A 7,425-nucleotide genomic window follows, 5' to 3' on the forward strand; every position below is an offset into this window, starting at 1 on the left:
AAAAGTGCGTCAAAAAAATTTTTTCAAAAAGTACCAAATCGTGATCAGAACTCACTATAGACCATAAAAAGTGAAATCCGATGGTCATTTGCAACACTTGGTCAATCGAGAAAAATTTCACTTTTTTACTAGAGTCGGGTACCCTGAACGAAAAATCGCTCAAGTGATGGTTTTTGGCCAATAACTCGAATACTAGACGTCGGAGGGGGGTGCCGTAGAACAATTTTTTGTAGCCCTTGAAATTACCTTTCGAATGATATATAGTGGTTTTTTGGTCAAACAGTGACCCCGAGACTAGTAACCCTCCATACACAAAACCGCCTACAAAAACTTTGTTTTGAAAAATTTTGAAAAGTTAAAAAAAATTTTTTTTTCAAAAACTACTAAAACGTGATAAGAACTTACTATAGACCATGAAAAGTGATATCCGATGATAATTTGCAAAAGTTGGTAACTAGTAAAAAATTTCACTTTTTTACTAGAGTCGGTGCAACGAGAAAAAAAAAGTCCGTGATGGAGAAAAATGGCACGTTTTCCACGCCTGTACGCTTTCGTTTTCTATATAGGGGGTAGGTGAGCCAGAAGCATGAATTTGACTGAGTACGTATCTTTATGAATTGGGCCCTTCTAAATCGATTGAGACTACCCCCAGGACGATCGGACGACTGCTTCTGGCTCAAAATGTGGTTTTTAGATTTTGATCGTCAATTATGAGAGAAAAAATCGATTAGAAGTAAAGATACGAAATGCTTGGTCTAAGTTGGGAAACGACTTCGGATATTTGTTGGACGTTGTCGTAGAAGGTCCGAGGACCAAGGAAAAGTGATTTCCAAGTGGATTTATGCACTATTAGTCGATGGTAAGATGTGAAATTAGTAGAACTTACCATACAGTTTGCGAAGTTGAAGCAATCGGTTGGTGAATATGGTACTGTCTGTCCAATTTGGTGCTTCGGAATGAGTGAAACGATGTTGATGATGGATAGACGTTCCGATTGCCCCCGATCGGGGAACATATAGTGGTCTTTAAGGTCCAAGTACCTATGTTTTGGTAAGCAGAACTGAGAGTTAAAGGATGAAAGTCGGCCATTCCTAATATCATCCTATCGGTGGTTCGCGAGTTGTTTGAGGACCGGAGCAGCTCGCGATGAAACGGTCCTAGGGTATTGGTTATCCATCCAAGGAAGAGTAAATGCGATCCTAGATGTGTGTCGTTGGCCGTTCTACCGGTATCGCCTATCGATGAGATATCGACGGGCATGCCTTACTCGAAAGTTGAATTCTAGGATCGATGGTCAAACAGACCTATGAGCGATAAACCAAACTGAACACGTATTGATGTCGGCTTTTCCTATCATTTGATGCCGCAGGTTGTTTAGGGACCGGAGCAACTTGCGGCCGAGACGGTCCCCGGGGGTTTCTTTCTCCAAGGAGTGGAAACTATTAAGCAAGAGTTGTAGCAAGATACGATCCTCTGATGTGTCGTTGGCCGTTCATGCGGTATCGCCTGTCGATGAGATATCGATGGGCATGCCTTACTCTACCGACCTTCTAATTGAGAGTATTAATCAGGGATCGATGGTCAAACAGACCTATGAGCGATAAACCAAACTGAACACGTATTGATGTCGGCATTTCCTATCATTTGTCGCAGGTTGTTTAGGGACCGGAGCAGCTTGCGACCGAGACGGTCCCCGGGGGTTTCTTTCTCCAAGGAGAAGAAACGATTAAGCAAAAGTTGTAGCAAGATACGATCCTCTGATGTGTCGTTGGCCGTTCAAGCGGTATCGCCTGTCGATGAGATATCGATGGGCATGCCTTACTCTCCCGACTGGATTACTGAGAGTTTAATCAGGGATCGATGGTCAAACAGACCAATGAGCGATAAACCAAACTGAACACATATTGATGTCGGCATTTCCTATCATTTGTCGCAGGTTGTTTAGGGACCGGAGCAGCTTGCGACCGAGACGGTCCCCGGGGGTTTCTTTCTCTAAGGAGTGGAAACGATTAAGCAAAAGTCGTAGCAATAATCGATCACCTGATGTGTCGTTGGCCGTTCTTGCGGTATCGCCTGTCGATGAGATATCGATGGGCATGCCTTACTCTCCTGACTGTTTAATTGAGAGTTATAATCAGGGATCGATGGTCAAAAAGACCTATGAGCGATAAACCAAACTGAACACGTATTGATGTCGGCATTTCCTATCATTTGTCGCAGGTTGTTTGGGGACCGGAGCAGCTTGCGACCGAGACGGTCCCTTCCCGAAAGATGGTGAACCGAGTCGTCTGGCGTAAAAACCGGACGACTCGAAAGGGCTTGACCCTTTCAAGTGAGCGATAATCACATTCTACGCTCAGTTCGACAGCTACAAGGCAATCACTCGCTATGTTCAGAGCTAATACATGCAACATGCCGGCATTGTTTCCACCGACGCATGGATTCAAGACTGGTGCACTTATTAGTTAAACCGTTCGCCTCCGGGTGTTTCGAGTTCAAGTCTGGATGAGGATTGATCTTGCTGGTAATAGCTTGAGCCCCTGAATAAGGGGTCGAAGCGTACATCTTGAGACCATGTACAACATATTACCAAATCGGCACCATGGGTTCGGGTGCAAGTGATGTAACCGTGAAAGATGTTGAGCAGCCCAACATCGGTTTACACACGCATAATAGGAAGGCAGCGCTGTCGACTGGTCAGTCGTGTAAGAAGTGTGCATTATCGATCACAAATATATTGGTGATCTGTAGGTTGCGCATACACCATGCCCGGTGTAAAGTGCCGTGGTCCCCCCCGGGGGGCTGCATCAAACCGTTCGCCACGCGAACTACCCAATGGAACGAACTCTATGCATTTAATAAGAAGAAGAGATGATAATGAAACACGGTCGATTTAAGAGTTGAAAACGTTGAAATACCTATAAGCAAGTCTTAAGTTGGTGGTGACCGTTACGCCCCAACAAATTGGTGCCTTACCCTACACCAAAGAGCCATTCAACATGGTTCAAGTGAGCGATAATCACGCTCTACGCTCAGTATGACAGCTGCAAGGCAATCACTCGCTAAGTTCAGAGCTAATACATGCAACACGCCGGCATTGTTTCCACCGACGCATGGATTCAAGACTGGTGCACTTATTAGTTAAACCGTTCGCCTGCGGGTGTTTCGAGTTCAAGTCTGGATGAGGATTGTTCTTGCTGGTAATAGCTTGAGCCCCTGAATAAGGGGCCGAAGCGTACATCTTGAGAGTAAATGTACAACATATTACCAAATCGGCACCGTGGGTTCTGGTGCAAGTGATGTAACCATGAAAGATGTTGAGCAGCCCAACATCGGTTTACACACGCATAAGGGGTTTATTGTTATCTGTAGGTTGCGCATACACCATACCCGGTGTAAAGTGCCGTGGTCCCCCAGGGGGCTGCATCAAAACGTTCGCCATGCGAACTACCCAATGGAACGAACTCGATGTATTGAAAGAGATGAACAATTAATAGCGAGAATAGGGGCCCGGAAGCAATTCCGCGGCCCTACGGTCGATTCAAGAGTTGAAACGTTGTACAATCGTGGATAGCACCTAGTGCTAATATGGTGAGAGATAATGTGTGAGGAAATTTAGTTTCCTAAAGTTTAGTTAGTGGTTTCCGTTGTGCCCTAACAAACTTAAAGTTGGTGGTGACCGTTACACCCCAACAAATTGGTGCCTTACCCAACACCAAAGAGCCATTCCATATGGTTCTAGAGAGAGAGAGTTGTGTGGAAATTTATTTCCCACTAAGCGAGTGTGTGTCTGTAGTGGAACGAATTCTGGTTGATCCTACCAGTAATATACGCTTGTCTCAAAGGTTAAGCCATGCATGTCTAAGTACAAACATAAATGAATGTGAAACCGCATAAGGCTCAGTATAACAGCTATAATTCACAAGATCATCCTACCACTAGTTACTTGGATAACTGTGGAAAATCCAGAGCTAATACATGCAACATGCCGGGACTGTTGCCCTCGCGGGTAGCTGAACTGGTGCACTTATTAGTTAAACCAATCGCCTCCGGGCGGCTTGAGTTGAAGTCTGGATAAGGACGCAGATCGTATGGTCGCTTGTCGACTGACGACAGATCTTTCAAATGTCTGCCCTATCAACTATTGATGGTAGTGTAGAGGACTACCATGGTTGCGACGGGTAACGGGGAATCAGGGTTCGATTCCGGAGAGGGAGCCTGAGAAATGGCTACCACATCCAAGGAAGGCAGCAGGCGCGTAAATTACCCAATCCCAGTACGGGGAGGTAGTGACGAGAAATAACAATATGGACCTCTCTAACGATGGTCCATAATTGGAATGAGTTGAGTATAAATCCTTCAACAAGGATCAAGTGGAGGGCAAGTCTGGTGCCAGCAGCCGCGGTAATTCCAGCTCCACTAGCGTATATTAAAGTTGTTGCGGTTAAAACGTTCGAAGTTGATTGCCCGTCCAGACACGTGACCGCCACGGGCGCCCGGTTACACGCCGGGGGCCGTTCGTGCGCGCGCTCACGGCTGCGACTCACAATGGTGTACTTGGGCGTTACTCTGTGAACGAGTACCGTGCTACCGGTTAACTCCGGCACGGGCTCCTCATGGTGCTCAAGATACTCACATTTACCTTGAACAAATTAGAGTGCTCAAAGCAGGCTAAGACAAAGCGTCCGGCCCCCCCGTGGGGTTGGCGTTGGCCGAGAATAATCTTGCATGGAATAATGGAATATGACCTCGGTTTATACGATTTCGTTGGTTTGTCAGAAACCTAGAGGTAATGATTAACAGAAGTAGTTGGGGGGCATTGGTATTACGGCGCGAGAGGTGAAATTCGTAGACCGTCGTAGGACCAACTGAAGCGAAAGCGTTTGCCATGGATGCTTTCTTTAATCAAGAACGAAAGTTAGAGGATCGAAGGCGATTAGATACCGCCCTAGTTCTAACCGTAAACGATGCCAATTAGCAATTGGGAGACGCTACCCCTATTCGGTGCTCTCAGTCGCTTCCGGGAAACCAAAATCGGGTTCCGGGGGAAGTATGGTTGCAAAGTTGAAACTTAAAGGAATTGACGGAAGGGCACCACAAGAAGTGGAGCTTGCGGCTTAATTTGACTCAACACGGGAAAATTTACCAGGTCCAAACTTATCGAGGTAAGACAGATTGATAGCTCTTTCTCAAATTTTAAGGGTAGTGGTGCATGGCCGTTCTTAGTTCGTGGAATGATTTGTCTGGTTTAATTCCGATAACGAACGTGACTCAAACATGCTAACTAGAACGCTGTCAGCAGTGCGCCTCCGGGCGCACCTGACGTTACAGCCGGGCGGCGCCTTCACGGGCGGTCGTCGGCTACGTTTGCCCTGCTTAGCGGGACAACTTGTGTTTAGCAAGCTGAGAATGAGCGATAACAGGTCCGTGAATGCCCTTAGATGTTCTGGGCTGCACGCGTGCTACAATGTGGGTCGCAGCGTGTTCTCGCCAATAGGCGCCCCCATTCCGAGAGGAACGGGAAATCACTAAAATGCCCATCTAGTCGGGATTGGGGACTGCAACGGTCCCCATGAACCTGGAATTTCTAGTAAGCACTAGTCATTAGCTAGTGCTGATTACGTCACCTGCCCTTTGTACACACCGCCCGTCGCTACTACCGATGGATTATTTAGTGAGGTTTCTGGAGGCTTACCTTCCGCGGTTCCTTCGTGAGCTGCAGCTGGCATGGCTGAAGTTGACCGAACTTGATGATTTAGAGGAAGTAAAAGTCGTAACAAGGTTTCCGTAGGTGAACCTGCGGAAGGATCATTACTGATGATCGTCCGCGAGTGACCAACCATGGGCTGCCTTCGGTGTAGCTCGGTCGCTCGCTTGCTATGTGTCAGAATTTGTTGAAAGCCAACTCGTTCGTTGTACACTTTGATGGGTGACCATCACTGTGTCTCCGTGCCGAGCTAGATCTCCCCTAGCCGTAAGGCACTTGAACGCCCCTTCGACGACGAGTTGCATGTGTGTGGTATGTGTCAGAATCTGGTGAAGCTTTCTGCATGTGATGTGCCTTGTGTGGATCCGTGGCCATTGCATTGTGTCTGGTGCTTAGATACCCAGACACTTAGAACGCTTGCGCGGAAAGCAAACTCGATCGTTGTACACTTTGATGGGTGACCATCACTGTGTCTCCGTGCCGTGCTAGATCCCCCCCTAGCCGTAAGGCACTTTGAACGCCCCTTCGACGACGAGTTACAAGAGTGTGGTATGTGTCAGAATCTGGTGAAGCTTTCTGCATGTGATGTGCCTTGTGTGGATCCGTGGCCATTGCATTGTGTCTGGTGTGTAGGTACCCAGACACTTAGAACGCTTGCGCGGAAAGCAAACTCGATCGTTGTACACTTTGATGGGCAACCATCACTGTGTCTCCGTGCCGTGCTAGATCTCCCCTAGCCGTAAGGCACTTTGAACGCCCCTTCGACGACGAGTTACAAGAGTGTGGTATGTGTCATAATCTGGTGAAGCTTTCTGCATGTGATGTGCCTTGTGTGGATCCGTGGCCATTGCATTGTGTCTGGTGTGTAGGTACCCAGACACTTAAGCAAACTCGATCGTTTGTACACTGTGATGGGCGAGCATCACTGTGTCTCCGTGCCGTGTAAGAGCTCCCCTGGCCATCAGGCACTTGAAAGGTCCTTCGACGACGAGTTACAATAGTGGTGTGTTAGATACGTCAGGTGATGGTATCTACTGTTGTGCAATACGTATCCGGCCACGGCACGGAACGAACGGGAACTGTGGTGCAGACATACAAAGAGTTAAGCCTATTAGTCATTAACTCTAAGGACGGGGCCATGGGGCGGTACGCAAAGGATACGGATGAGCGAGTATGCAGGCCCAATACTCAATAGCTCGATCCGATCCAAGCACATGAGTTGACTGCGGCGCCAGGTTAACCAATGTGCTAGATTCTATTTGGCCAGTAGAATCTTGTGTCTTATGCGATTTGATACCAAGACACCAGAACGAAAGTTAGTTGAAGAGTTATTAAACTCTTATGAAGTATGGTTGTGCAATCACAACTTATGACTTTAACCTATAAAGTGGATATGGACTTGCAATTATAACATGGAATCTCTACACACCCCATGAGCTCGATCCAATCCACGCACACGAGTTGCCTGAGTAGCGACAGGTATACCGATGTGCAATACGTATCCGGCCACGGCACGGAACGAACGGGAACTGTGGTGCAGACATACAAAGAGTTAAGCCTACTAGTCATTAACTCTAAGGACGGGGCCATGGGGCGGTACGCAAAGGATACGGATGAGCGAGTATGCAGGCCCAATACTCAATAGCTCGATCCGATCCAAGCACATGAGTTGACTGCGGCGCCAGGTTAACCAATGTGCTAGATTCTATTTGGCCAGT

Source organism: Anopheles funestus (assembly GCF_943734845.2).
Source record: "Anopheles funestus chromosome X unlocalized genomic scaffold, idAnoFuneDA-416_04 X_unloc_75, whole genome shotgun sequence".
NCBI lineage: Eukaryota > Metazoa > Arthropoda > Insecta > Diptera > Culicidae > Anopheles > Anopheles funestus.